Consider the following 15,548-nt stretch of genomic DNA (forward strand, 5'->3'; position numbering starts at 1 on the left):
GACGTTAACTATTTTATGGATGATCTTCGGTCTATTGCCCTCGCATTACAAGAAACCCATCTCCAAGCTCATCATACACAGATTTTAAGGCGTCATCAAGTTTTTCGTAAAGATCGTTTTAATTCCAATTCTGGGGGCGTGGCAGTGATTGTGCAGAGCGGGGTTGCCTGCTCCGAGGTCCCACTGTGCACCCCACTGGAGGCCGTAGCGGTACGTGTTCTTTTAGACCGTCTTATAACAGTAGTTTCTATTTATTTGCCTCCAAATGTTCCCCTGCATCTCTCTGAGCTCCAAGGACTCGTGGGACAACTCCCTCAACCCTTTTTAGTTTTAGGTGATTTTGATGCCCATCATCCTATGTGGGGCAGTACTCGTCTCGATTCTCGAGGCAGAGTAATTGAGCAGTTTTTACTATCATCTCAAATATGTCTTTTTAATAAGAGGGAGCCTACATTCTTTAGTTCAGCTCACAATTCATTTACATCTATTGATTTATCTATTGCGTCACCTTCATTACTGCCTTGTTTTTCTTGGCAGGTTCTTAATAACCCTTTTGGGAGTGACCACTTTCCTATTACTTTAGAGAGCGACATTTGTCTTCCCACTCTGTTAAAACGAATGCCTCGGTGGAAGTTGGACAAGGCCGATTGGTCTCTTTTTAAGTTAAGCTCCACGCTGGATACATCCCTGCTTTCCTCCATGACTGCGGATGAAGCCACATTGTATGTGACAGAGCAGATAATAAATGCCGCTCAGCAGTCAATTCCCCAAACTACCGGTAATCTGCCTCGTAAGTGCAAACCTTGGTGGAATAAGGAGTGTGCGATTACGCGCACGGAGCAAAATAAGGCATGGGGCAAGTTCAGGCGGTATCCCACCTCAATAAACCTGGTTGAGTTTAAAAAACGAAAAGCTAAAGCCCGGTGGACCCGTAAGCGATCGAAACGGAAAACCTGGATTAAATATGTGTCGTCTCTAAGCAGCTTTGTAACTGCTAAGGAGGTCTGGGACAGATTCAAGAGAATCAAAGGGGACTACAGGGGGTTCACGATTCCCGTTTTCAACCCTCCATGTGCATCACTGAAAGATACGGCCAACATTCTTGGGAAGTACTTCTGTTCGGTGTCCAGCTCCTCTAGTTATTCAGATTCCTTCAAGTTGTTTAAACGACGTGCAGAGCAACATAATATAGTCACAACGGGATCAAACGCTGCACCTTATAATCAGCCCTTCACACAGTACGAGCTAAAGAGTGCCCTTGATATAAAAAAACTCTCTGCTCCTGGACCCGATGGACTGCATTACGAAATGCTGCGTAATCTCTCTCCAGAATCTCTTAAATCCCTTCTTAATTTCTTCAATTCATTGTGGAAAAGGGCTAGCTTTCCAGCGGCTTGGAAACGGGCACACATTATCCATCTCTTGAAGCCGGGTAAGGATCCATCTCTGCCTTCTAGTTACCGTCCGATCCCTTTGACCAGCTGCCTTGGGAAAACATACGAAAGATTGATTAACAGGCGGCTGGTGTATGTTCTAGAAAAGGAAAGTATTTTGGATAACAATCAGTGCGGGTTCCGCCGAGGACGATCCACTTTGGATCATTTGGTGCGCCTAGAAACGGCCATACGTGAAGCATTCGTGAATAGGCAGAATTGTGTATCGATCTTTTTTACTTGGAAAAGGCCTACGATACAGCATGGAGATATGGCATCCTCCAAGACCTTTATGGCTATGGAATTCGTGGCCGTATGCTGCAGTGCATAAAAGATTTTTTGACGGACAGGACGTTTCAGGTTAGATTAGGAACTGTTTTGTCGGATCCATTCGTTCAGGAAAACGGGGTTCCCCAGGGAGGTATCCTGAGTGTTACACTTTTTGTTATCAAAATGAATTCTCTCGCTCAGGTTTTGCCACCGTCCATTACATACTCACTTTATGTTGACGATATCCAGATCTCAGCATCGTCGTGCAATCTCTCGAGCTGTGAGCGCCAGCTACAGCTGGCCATAAATAAGCTTGCTAAGTGGGCGGACCAAAATGGTTTTAAGTTTTCTCCCGAGAAAAGCGTCTGTGTCCCATTTTCTCTACACCGTGGTCTATCACTGGATCCATCCTTAAAACTGCAAGGAACCTGCATCCCTGTCAGGAAAGAGCACAAGTTCTTAGGTGTTACCTTTGACAAAAATCTCAATTTCATTTCTCACCTGAAGTCACTCAAAGAAAAATGTCTCAAAACTGTGAATATTTTGGAAGTCTTAGCCCATAAAACTTGGGGATCTGACAGGAAATGCCTTCTACGGCTGTACAACGCTCTTGTTCGATCCCGTCTCGACTATGGGGCTCCATGCAGTTTACGGTTCTGCACGACCGTCCGCGCTCAAGATGTTGGATCCAGTCCATCACCTTGGACTGCGACTCGCAACGGGTGCTTTTCGGACGTCCCCCGTCCTCAGCCTGTATGCTGAATCAAATGAGATGTCACTCGAGAAAAGACGCCAACATCTAAGCTTAACATACCACTACAAGATACTTGCGAACTGTAATCATCCAACCTACAACTCCCTCCAAAAATCTAGATATTGCCGCCTCTTCCAGAATAGGCCAAGCATCGTAAGGCCCTTGAATTTCCGAGTACAGGAATTTTGTTCCTCACTTGATCTTTGTTTGGACAAAGTTAATCTTATGCAGAATGTAGAGTGTGTTGCCCCCTGGGACATAGTGCCATTCGCCTGTGACTGGGCTCTCACAAGGTTTAATAAACATAGCGTCTCTGCCCTTATCCAACAGGAATTTTCTGAGCTTGAGAAGAAGTATGAAGGCTACACACATTTTTACACTGATGGTGCTAAGACGTCATTTGTTGGCAGTGCCGTACATTCTGATTGTTTTATTAAAGTGAAACGTCTAAATACTTTCTCCAGCATTTTTACAGCTGAAGTTTATGCAATACCTATGGCCATAGATTATATTCTCCGAGCTAAAATAAAGCAGGCTGTCCTATTCATAGACTCCCAGAGTGCTGTTACCGCAGTATGCTCTTTGAGAGTTACTAAAAATATGCTGGTGCAGCAACTACGAAATAAGCTCAATAAAGCTGTACATGGAGGCCTAAATATAAAATTTTGTTGGGTGCCCAGTCATATGGGAATAAAAGGTAACGAGGAAGCAGACAGACTCGCTACATCCTCAGGTAATCTTCCCCTGTCTCACGCCTGGTTGCCACACCAAGACATTAAACCTGTAATAAAGTCATCCCTTCTTCGTTTATGGCAGTCTGAATGGAACATGGAGTGCAACAATAAACTTCATATTACAAAGCCGGTTCTCGGGCTCTGGGAGAACTCTTCTCACAGGAACCGATTCCATGAAGTATTGTTGTGTCGACTTAGAATCGGTCATTCTTACATATCACACAAATATCTCCTTTGTGGGGAGGACCCACCGGTGTGTGAGCATTGTGGGGATACACTTACCATCATGCATATCTTGTGGCTGTGTCCAGCTTTGGACAATGAACGTCGTACCCACTTTCCTGAATTGTTTCATTTCCAAATTCCATTCCATCCTGCTCTTTTACTGGGAGAATATATTATATTACTAACGCAGGTTATATTAATCAGATCTAGTTCTGCATAGCTAATTATTATTCTGTAGCACAGTAACAATAACAGCTTGTTTTCCTTTTAACTTTGTTTGGCGCAGTATGGCCTCCATTGCTGTTGCGCCATAAAACCCCCAAACAACAACAACAACCATTTTTTTTCGGCGTAAAGCACATGAATGGGGCCCAGTTCACGTCGAATGCTAACGCAGCATTCCAGTCCAATAGGCGCTGAGCCGAGTTCACAGTGATGGCGGTCATAACATTCTTGTCGAACAAATGCCCAAGGTTTAAAAGTCTGGGGTAATTGGAGTAGTAGCTACTGTAATTCGTTTCATCACAATTTGGCAAACGGCAACGGCTACAGTCTCGGTGAGCCAATTTGTACATAGGAGAGAGGCACATGACAACATGTCATTCAGAGTGCTCGTCTGCACAGATTTGTCACACACCTTCGCTCCGTCTCTCTAGTTGGCTCGAGGGGGCTGTGGCGGTTGCCCTTTTTTAAGTTACAATGATACGAAGTATTGGCCTCGAGATCGACCTAAAGGTGTCGCGCTATCACCATCATCAAAGCGGGGATAGATGCATGGCTGCCCCATAGGCTCTCCACGTTTGTGCGCGAGACGGTCTAGATCCTTGCATTCATTTGGTCGCATAGTATCGGTAGGAAAAGACTTATCGGAAAATGGTGCGGTACTGTTCGGTGCTGCAGTGAAGATCGAATCGGGTTACCAGCGCACGGCCTAAATTTAGACAATCGCTTCTGCGGATGCGTCGTCTGCCTTGGGAAGCATGGATCACCACGACAGATTCTTGCCTCCAGATGAACTGCAATATTTATGTTAAAGATTCGTTTCTTTTAAAATAGATGTACCTGTTCACCAGCGTGGTAATCCTACAAAACAATGAATTCTAACCCGGATAACGGGTCCATATCACAAGAGCGAATGACATTTTAGCGAACGGCGACATTTGAGCGAATGGTCGTTTTAGCGAATAACGGGGGCGCGCGTTAACCCATCCGTTGCGCTGCGCTTTACGCCGCTTCGCGGCGACAGTCTACGGCAACTCATTATAAAAATATGAACTCACTTGGCCCAGCCGAAAACACTGCTTCGCGGCGTCAGACTATTCGCTAAAACGTCATTCGATCAAGTGAGTGCCTCCTCCCGGATAACATAATACTGGTACTGCGGGCTGTGAAATCGCGGCTTCTATGCATTTTTGTTTTCTGTAACTTTTAGCTTTTGCAGCGAAATGCATATTTATCATGAAGAGAAGTTAGTGTTGTATTGGAAATTACCGTGCTAGTGAGTTACTCTGCACCAATGTTTCCCTTTACTGTGCTATGGTGTGGATAAGGTTTTCGAAGTCGGAACAATTCTACTACGTTGCGATGAGGAGAGAGGGCCTCTTCTAGTTATGATCCGGAAACTGTTCGTTGACAGGACAACTGAGACAAATGAAACAAACTATTCTAATATATCAGCCGCGAGTGTAACAAACGAGAGTAACTGAGCAATGCAGTAGCGTGCCTGCTATTAGATGCTTTTCTCGGTGGTGTTGGTTCGCCCGCTTCAATTTTCTTCGCGAGGGCTGCGGATGTCAAGAGGCTAATATAAATATCTGGATAAATAATCTTGTATTCAAACAAAGTATAGACTCTGCAACTACAACAAACGATTCGTACCACGACACAGACGTCATCGACCGCTGCGACACTTTTTTTTACTGATGAGGGCTAGCGACTCTCAAGAGACTTTGCAATCACCCTCCGCCCTCAGCTAACGCATATTGGGACTGGGCAGTTTATTCGAAATGCTTTAATTGTGATTTTAATTTTTGGCCGCTTAATCGGAATTTTGTCCTGGAGAAAGTCTGGAAAGAGTAAGAAAAATGCCTGCTTTCATATTTCTGACATATTTCTTTCTTTTAGGACACAGGCTTGCAAGGTAAACTACCTCAGCATGCTTATGATTTTCATTGAGGGTGATTACATCAAGATTATACTGTTTAAAAAATAACATAAAAATACTTCACTTTAAAAGGCTTTCCGCATTCAAATTTCTGTAGGCGTCACAACGTGAAGTTTAAAATGGGAATGCAAAATCCCAGTTCTGACATAGTAAACATTGTTAAAGGAATATGTAGCTTTAACGTCTTTCATGCAATATGACTGGTGAAAAATCCCCTAACGGATTTATCAATTGACTAATCTGTTAAAGCAATCAGTCAGGTTAATTGTTTTTAAATTAAACCACAGCTCCAATTAACATTCAATGTTTTATAAAACCTATGGTGGGTCCGAGAAAACAAAAATATGTGGGACCAGCGGTTGTATACAAACCGCATCACTGATCTCATTCAAGCATTCGACTTAATAATGATCGCTTTGCTAAATTTTCACGCATGTGAAACGATACAACACAACCTTTAGTGGGAAGAAAAGACAACACAAACAACAAGCATTTCATAAGGAGGGCCCAGCTCAGCTGGAAACGCGCTTGCGTCATCAAGATCCATGCTTCTGAACGTGCGCCCGTAGCAGACAACGCACGGCGGTATCCACGCTCTCGCACGTTTCCAATTTCAGCCGCACGGTGGCGACATGGTTCAAGGTTCAAGGTGCTTAATGGCACAACTTCCACACAGCCGAGTGCCCGAGGCAGCCAAAAGGCAGAAGCCCGTACAGCCAAGTGCTGGCTGCCTCCTCGGCTGTGTGTTAACAGGTGAAATGATGATGATGAATATACAAATGAAAGGGAGGAAGAATTGATAGGTACACAGAGTTACTGAGCTCGGAGAGCACGCGACACAGTCCTGCTGAAGTCGCGGAGTTCGTCCCCAGTCCCCGGCAGGGGTGGGCGAGTGCGCTCAGGTAAGGACAGGTACGTGCTCACCGCGGCGGGGAACAGCGAAGCTTCGTGTCGCCGGGTGCGGGCGCGGAGAGGGATAGGGCAGCCTGTCCGGCTAGAGATACGGGGAACTGATGCTAGGTAGGAGCCGGCCAGCGAAGGGCCAGCGGCAACAGCAACGAGTCGGACACGTGCCACTGTTCGTCGGTGGCTCAGGCGGTGCCAGCCAAGAGACCGCAGGCGTTCATCGTAGTCAGAGGAATGGTCGTGGCGGGCCAAGGTTCGAGTCGCGCAGCGCTGCACACTTTCTAGGCGCTCAGTGAGGTGTATCTGATGAGGGCTCCATATTGAAGAACAGTACTCCAGTCGAGGAAGTACCAGAGCCGTGTACAGTGTTTTCAGGGTCTCCCGTCCAAAACGCCGTGAAAATCGAGACGCGAATCCCAGTACCCTGCGAGACCTGCTCACCACCTTAGCCACATGGCAGCTGAAATCGAGTGAGGGCGTGAATGATACACCCAAGATGTTGAGCTCCTGTACAGGTGGGAGAAGGAGCCCTCCAAGCGTGTAGTGTGGAGCCTGGACCTTTCTGGCCGAACTGAACCGCATCACGGCACACTTGTCGTGGCTGACACGGAGGTGGTTAGTGGCAGACCAGACAGCCAACTTGTCCAGGTGAGCTTGCATGGCGGCAAGATCATCGGGGGAGCGTATGCACATCGCCAAAGTAGTGTCGTCGGCGTATTGGATGGTGAGGAGCCTGTCGGACTGCGGAATGTCACGAACATACACATTGAAGAGTGTTGGGCCAAGGACGGACCCTTGAGGGACACCCGAGGGGGCTGAAAGGGTATGCGATACAGCACCGTTGTGCCTTACACGAAAACTGCGATCAGCGAGGAAGGCGTCAATCCAATGCAACAAGCTGCCTCCTACCCCGCAATCCGACAACTTCCTACTAAGGCAGTCGTGGTCCAGCGTGTCAAAAGCGCTGCTGTAGTCCAGTTGGACCACGTCTGTGGGAAGGAGGCCGTCCATGTTGTCACTAACGTAGTGAGACACAGTTGCTAGGGCGGTCTCACAAGAGTGAGAACGTCGGAACCCATGCTGGGATGGTAGAAGGAGCTGGAGGCGCTCCAAGTGGTTGAGAAGATGCCTGTTGATGATTCGCTCCAGGGTGCGGCACAGGATAGATGTGATGGAAACTGGACGGTAACTGGATGGGTCGCTCGGTGACTTGCCCCTACCCTTAAAGACAGGAGTGACCAGGGCCTGTCGCCAACAATCGGGCAGGACAGAGTTGTCCAAAAGAGATTGGTAGATAGCCAGAAGGGATGGAAGAACGTAGGGCTGGATCATCTTGAGGAAGGTGGGAGGGATACCGTCGGGACCAGTAGAAGAAAAAGGTTTGATGCAGCGGAGGGCCTCCTCGAGGTCTGAGGAAGTGAGAGAGAGAGATGAGAGGGTATCAGGGTTGGACGACAAGTTAATGTCCGCGTCATGGCGGGAAGGTAGGGAAGGGGTAGAAACAGGTGTGAACGCTGAAGCGAACTGGCTACCAAACATGTCGGCAATCTCCCCAGGTGAGGAGACTATCCTGCCATTGGACGTGAAAATCGGCTCCTTTCGCGTAGTCTGTGACTGGCTGACGTAGGACCAGAACACCTTTGGTTCCTTCCGCGCTCGGAAAGCAATCGTGTTAGCAAATGCAGTCTCAGCAGCGTTTAGGTCGGCCTTCAGGGAGCGCTGGAGTGCCTTTGCTCGCGAAAGCGTCTCATTGCACTGCAGGCGGGCCGCACGCTTGAAGAGTGCCCGCTTCTGAGCAGAGTGGATATGTTCCTTTGTGATCCACGGGGCTCGAGAGCGTCCCCAGCGAGAAACAACACAGGGTACGCACTCCTTCTGGATCGCACACACATAGTCGCACCAAAGGTCCATGTTCTCCAGGCAGTCGTCGCCCATAGTCGTCATGCACCATGGGGTGAGATGAGACAACCTAGCCATGTGCTCTTTATCAGTCCGGTGAAACTTCCATACTGCGCGAGCGAAGTGGCCCTTGCGGGGAAGCGCCATGGCGTATGCGAGTTCGATGGCCAGGTGGTCACTTCCGGAGAGGCCAGGGTAAACATCGCAGGAAAGGCTTTGAGTTGGATGGGACACGAATACAAGATCGAGGAAACTGGAGGATGGGATATAGGTGGGGGAGCGGCAGATCTGGGAAAGCCCCAGTGTCGACACCAGGCCCAGAACAGTGTCGTCAGCCGCATCAGAAGGGATGGGAGTATCAGTACCCCACCAGTCGATATGGCTGTTGAAGTCACCGAACAGCAGTACTTCGCGATAAGGCTTCGCCAGCGCTTTGGTCAGCGATACGTCGAGGAGGTCATAGGCAGTAGCCCTGGTGGACGGCGGGCAATAAGCTAGAACTAGGAGGGAGCTGCCTTTTGGGTGGCGGAGTTCAAGAAAGACGGCCTCCAACTCCGGGTGCTCCAGGTCATACCTCCTGACTGCCGGGAGGCTGGACGGCACGGCAATGAGCACACCACCACCGTGGGATGGACGGTCACGACGATGGACGTTAAAGGAGGCCTGGCCGAAGAGCTCGGCGTCACTAACGCCAGCGTCCAGCCACGTTTCCGTAAGGAGAATGACAGTGCTGCCGGGGAGGGCTGAGGAGGCGAGCTTGAGGTCTGACAGCTTATTCTTCACACTCCGGCAGTTAGTGTACCAGAAGGTGACAGTCTTGTTGAACGGATTGCTCGGCTTGGGGGACTGTGATGTGTCAGGGACGCCCGGCGCGGAGGGAGATGAAGAGTCAGGGGCAGCCAGCACCTCGAAGAAGTCGTCTGCGAGCGGTGGCAGCGAGCAGACTAGGCAAAACCATGGGTCGCCTCCTTTACCTAGCCTGCGGTATTCTCCTAGTGACATATAAACGCAACCCCGATGAAACCAACCATCGCAAGAGTCGCAGCAGATGGCCGCTTGATTGTCTCACACTCGCTTCGTGCAGCTCGCACAGGAAGGATGCTGCGGCCCAGGGTTTGTTGCGATGTCGCCGGCCAGCAGAAGAACACAGACGGTGCGAAGGTCGAGGCGGTGTCCCGTGATGCCGGACAGAGACAGTCGGCGGTGCGGCTGAAAGATGCGGTGTTCCGTCGCCGTTGTCGAGCTAGGCCGTTGTCGAGCTAGGCCCAAAAGCCTTTGCCCGGACTACAGATCTGAAAAGGCATAATCAAACACACACAGGTGAAAAACCATTTGAGTGCAAGCTTTGCCCAGGAACCTTTGCTCGGACTTCAAATCTGAAAAGTCATATGGCTACCCACACTGGTGCAAAGCCATTTAAGTGCAAGCTTTGCCCCCGAGCCTTTGTTTGGAATTCAGATCTGAGAAAGCATAATAAAGCACACACAAGAGAAAAACCATTTGAGTGTAAGCTTTGCCCAAGAACCTTTGCTCGGACTTCAGACCTGAAAAGTCATATGGCTATCCACACTGGTGCAAAGCCTTTTAAGTGCAAGCTTTGCACATTGAGGTGAATAGGCAGCCCACACCTTTCAAAAAAGTCTATTGAAGAGACCGAAAGGAATGGTCAACATTTTTCAACAAGACTGCTCTTCAGGCTAGGGATGAACACAAATGTGAATAATCTTATCCAGGTAATAAGAACAAGTAAATAACTGACCGAGTAATGCAATACACTCTTGATGAAAAAAAATATTGCATCAATAAATTTTACAAAAGGGAAAAAGGTGCGGGTAATCTATGCATACACAAAAAACAGTTGTTCTTATAGCAAGTCGAAAAGCTTTGAAGCAGGTGCCTGCAACTATTTATTCATCCTCACACTCAATAAAACGTCATCCCCGTAGCTGGAAATAAGTGTGCACTTTGCACTCACAAGAAAAGGAAGCAAAGTGATTGAATGTTGAATCGTTGATTAGCACAAAAAGTTAAAAGAGCACTGACTAAATTGCTCATCTACAGCGTGTGACTCATCGCAGCTTTAATGGTTGACCAACTACACGCCGTATAAGTATCCCCACAACCCCCCCGCATCGGAAATAGCAACTTTTGCTTTTCTTACATTTTTTTCTGCAAACGCATTTATATTTATGTTGAAACAACAAGATTTATAGAAAAATTACCTTTTATCGAGCAGGTATTCGCACAGCTGGCTATCTTTTTACATGTTTTTAACGTCGTGCAGCATGGTTCTCATGGCCACCGTTCGCGGCTGCAGGCCGGGAAATATTAGAAATTTTGTCTCATAATTACATTGTGTAATCGCAACATTTCGAAGGAAGATGTGTTTTCTGTCCATTATGATAAGATAGGCAATCCCAAAAGTAGATGTAAATTCTTTCAACGTTAAAATTGTTGCACAGCTCCTTTAAAGGCTAGGGTTTCCCCTTAATTACTGGTGTCAGTTGTGTTTGAGTGGTTCTGTGAACTTTATTCAAAAGGCAGCTTCAGCAAGACTGCATTAATGGCTACTCTCTTCTAAACTAGAGGGTTATCTTAGTTGGGTATTTCATGTGTGTATTAATATACATGGTTTTTTCTTGTAGGTGATGGAGCTGCACTATTTGGGAAAACAAGCAGTGCATTGAAAGTCACCGAGGACATCTTGTTCAGATGCTGTTCCTGTACCTATGTCACAAGAGATCAGCGTGGAATCGTGAGCCACCTGGTTGCCCATGGTGATGAACGATTCAAGAGCCAGTGTCCTCCCGTGTCTTCTGGCTCTAGGTCCAAAGTGCCAAGCAACACCCAAAAGCTTAAAAGCAATAAGTTGTTTAAGTGCAAGCTTTGCCCCAAAGCCTTTGATTGGAACTCAGGCCTGAAAAGGCATAACCAGACACACTCTGGTGAGAAACCATTTAGGTGCAAGGTTTGCCCAAAAGCCTTTGCTCGGGAATCACATCTGAGGGACCATAATCAGACGCACACTGGTGAAAAGCCATTTAAGTGCAAGCTTTGCCCCCGAGCCTTTGTTTGGAATTCAGATCTGAGAAAGCATAATAAAACACACACAAGAGAAAAACCATTTGAGTGTAAGCTTTGCCCAAGAACCTTTGCTCGGACTTCAGACCTGAAAAGTCATATGGCTATCCACACTGGTGCAAAGCCATTTAAGTGCAAGCTTTGCCCAAAAGCCTTTGCTCTGAATTTTTATCTGAGAAGGCATAACCAAACACACACTGGTAAAAAGCCATTTAAGTGCAAGGTTTGCCCAAAAGCCTTTGCTCAGAATGCAGATCTGAGAAAGCATAATAAAATACACACTGGTGCAAAGCCATTTAAGTGCAAGCTTTGCCCAAAAGCCTTTGCCCGGACTACAGATCTGAGAAGGCATAATCAAACACACACAGGTGAAAAACCATTTGAGTGCAAGCTTTGCCCAGGAACCTTTGCTCGGACTTCAAATCTGAAAAGTCATATGGCTACCCACACTGGTGCAAAGCCATTTAAGTGCAAGCTTTGCCCCCGAGCCTTTGTTTGGAATTCAGATCTGAGAAAGCATAATAAAACACACACAAGAGAAAAACCATTTGAGTGTAAGCTTTGCCCAAGAACCTTTGCTCGGACTTCAGACCTGAAAAGTCATATGGCTATCCACACTGGTGCAAAGCCATTTAAGTGCAAGCTTTGCCCAAAAGCCTTTGCTCTCAATTTTTATCTGAGAAGGCATAACCAAACACACACTGGTGAAAAGCCATTTAAGTGCAAGGTTTGCCCAAAAGCCTTTGCTCAGAATGCAGATCTGAGAAAGCATAATAAAATACACACTGGTGCAAAGCCATTTAAGTGCAAGCTTTGCCCAAAAGCCTTTGCCCGGACTACAGATCTGAGAAGGCATAATCAAACACACACAGGTGAAAAACCATTTGAGTGCAAGCTTTGCCCAGGAACCTTTGCTCGGACTTCAAATCTGAAAAGTCATATGGCTACCCACACTGGTGCAAAGCCATTTAAGTGCAAGCTTTGCCCAAAAGCCTTTTCTCTGAATTTATATCTGAGAAAGCATAACCAAACACACACTGGTGAAAAGCCATTGAAGTGCAAGCTTTGTCCAAAAGCCTTTGCCCGGACTTCAGATCTGAGAACACATAATTAAACACACTGGTGAAAAGCCATTGAAGTGCAAGCTTTGTGCAAGAGCCTTTGCCCGGACTTTAGATCTGAGAAGGCATAATCAAACACACACAGGTCAAAAACCATTTAAATGCAAGCTTTGCTCAGGAACCTTTGCTCGGACTTCACATCTGAAACGTCATATGGCTACCCACACTGGTACAAAGCCATTTAAATGCAAGCTTTGCCCAAAATCCTTTGCTCTGAATCTATATCTGGGAAGGTATAACCAAACACACACTGGTGAAAAGCCATTTAAGTGCAATCTTTGCCCCCAAGCCTTTGCTCGGAATGCACACCTGAGATACCATAATCAAACACATACTGGTGAAAAACCATTTAAATGCACGCTTTGCCCAGAAACCTCTGCTCAGACTTCAAGTCTGAAAACGCATATGCCAACCCTTAGTGGTGCAAGCCATTTAAGTACAAGCTTTGCCCAAAAGCCTTTGCTCTGAATTCAGATCTGAAAAGGCATAAGTGCAAGCTTTGTCCCCAAGCCTTTTCTCAAACTTATTGTCTGAACTGCCATTTTTAAACACAGTGTTCAAAAACTTTACAGATGCGCACATGCTGAATTTCTTGCGGTTGACCTGTAAGTTGAGGCTGCCATACTTTATAATATGTAATAATTTCACTCAAGCAGAATTCTAAACCATTTTCATTGAGATGTACATATACCTGAGTGCAAGATAAATGTTAAGGCATTGATCAGATTAATAGTTAAGCTCGCCTCAGTGAAGCGCTTATGCGCAATAGGTCCTACAAAGTCCTGTAGCATCCTGTACCATCATCGGGCACATGCCAACAGTCGAGGTTGACAAACCCCAAGGGCATTTTTATAAAAAAAAAACTGGCAGCAAATAGCCCTTTCAAATGCCACGATATCTGGGAACGTTTACTTTGAATTCCAGTGTGTTAGTTCACAGAGATTGCGCATACAGAACTACACTGTCTGGCATTTTGCTCTCAAGTCTTTTGTTCAAATGTAACCGTTTGTCATCGCACAAATGTTTTTGGGAGTAGGGAATGATTCTTTGCCAGTTGCAATCTAGAAGTTAAGCAGTGTAATGGTAAACTTTGCTTAACGTTTTTTTAGAGCAGCTACTTTCTATGTTCTGCATCTGAATGCAAATTGGGTCATGTTTTAGCTCTTGTTCCCAGTTTCTTTTCACTCGCTCGAGGTGTACTCCTTTAAGGTGTGGTTCATGATGTCTGAAAAATGTCTATTGTTTTCTTTTGATAAAACCTTTTATGTGGAAAAACAAACCTGCAGAAAATGAACATGATTGAGAAAATGTTAAGTTCAGTTTTGTTATAAAAATAAAAGGTTGGCACTTTCTTTTTTGACACTGTTGCTTCTTCCATCATTTGTGCCTTTGCATACTAAAGTAAGTGTGAAGAGATTTTTCCTAGATTTTTTCTTTTGGTGTCCTGTACCGTGCAAAGGTATTTTTGTATCATATGGCTCGATGGGGGACATTTCCAAGTGTGTTATGTCCAGCACCGCTTTCTTCTGCCGATTAGGACATCACTAGTTGAATAGATCTAATGCAAAATTACTTGGTGGTCTGACAACATTGAGAGCATCTCCATTTTAATCTTGGCAAGCGTCGTCGGTACCGAAGCACGGTGGAGGCATAGAGAGAGTAATGTTGTTGGCAGTGTGCGATGGCGCGGCAGCTGTGTTTTCTGGTTTACAGCAGTGGAATGTAAACAAACAGTATATACAGCCTAACGCAACTCTCTAACGAAACTCTGAGGCCTGTGCACTTCTGGCAACATTTTCGTCGGAGCATTGAACCAAGTCGTACGCCATCGCTGTGGGAGCCAGTGGATCAAACTTACACACTGCCTTCTTCGGTACGGATGAACGTCTATGATTTAAGATGTGTAAACTGAGGCCTTTTTGTTTAACATTGTAAGTATGTGCGGTTCTTAATGGTTGGTAGTCTCATGGGTGCTGGTGTATTATGTGCGCACGACGAGCGCTCTGCATGCATTTCGCAGCGCCCTCGGACAAGTCATTGGCTTGGAGGCATCTCCAACGGTGTCCACGGACTCTTGCAGTAGGTTGTTTTAACTATTTGTCCACATTCCTGGTCGTAAGGCGGAAAACACAGCTGCCTCGGTATCGCACACTGCCCATGCAGTTGTCTCAGCACCGCATGTAGATGAAGTCGGCGCTCGCTTACATTGCACCCATTCATATTCGTGAGAGCCGTTGTTGAAACACGGACATCCAGCAGCCGTAGGAACCTGGCTAGACGCTAGACATAGTGAGGAGTGGGAATACGACGGCCGCGTCCCATGCTGTTCAGGCGGCCTCGCTACCGCTTTAGAGTGCATTGTAACCCTCCCTGCTTACCGATTATTTAAGAAGCTTGGGTAGTTGAGACAATGGAACAGGATGATCAATCCGGTATACTTCTTTCATGTACTATCGTAGCTTTGTGTTTAACTGCACACAAGCTTTGGCACCTTCGGAGCCCCCCAAAATTTTGCTCCAGCATTCTTTCTGTACTGGTAGACAACACCAACAGTATTATAAATTTATTTGAAAGTCGCATACCTATTTGAAAATGGAAGCACTGTCTTTGGCCTAGACGGGATGTCGTGGAGGGAGATTGGAAATTCAAAACCGAAACTGCTGCCAATGGGATCCCAAGACGCTTTGTGCGGCACTATGCAGCTAAGATCGCTTCATTTTTGCGAGAGGTGTCTTTTGTCAAAAAAAGTTATACATGCAAATGACATGCGAGAGGAAGCCACCTGCTCTCGCTGCAGTGCTGATCTTCTGCACTTTGGAAGCTTCGCCTGCCTCGACAACGTTGCCTAAAATGCCTTATATGGAGTATAGACGTTTGCAACTACGACCTTTGGGCACTGCCATCTTGCTGCAGGCGTTGGTAGCTTGTCTGATGGTCGAGCCACGATGGATGGATGGATGC

At 46.6% G+C, this 15,548-nt stretch overlaps 1 pseudogene; it reads left to right on the forward strand.

The window, feature by feature from the left end:
- Positions 1–11,939, forward strand: part of LOC121838301 — a 51,266-nt pseudogene extending 39,327 nt beyond the window's left edge.
- The last annotated feature ends 3,609 nt before the right edge of the window (positions 11,940–15,548 follow it).

The sequence above is a fragment of the Ixodes scapularis genome, unplaced genomic scaffold (genome assembly GCF_016920785.2).
Source record: "Ixodes scapularis isolate PalLabHiFi unplaced genomic scaffold, ASM1692078v2 PGA_scaffold6__148_contigs__length_123643588, whole genome shotgun sequence".
In the NCBI taxonomy this organism is placed as follows: Eukaryota; Metazoa; Arthropoda; class Arachnida; order Ixodida; family Ixodidae; genus Ixodes; species Ixodes scapularis.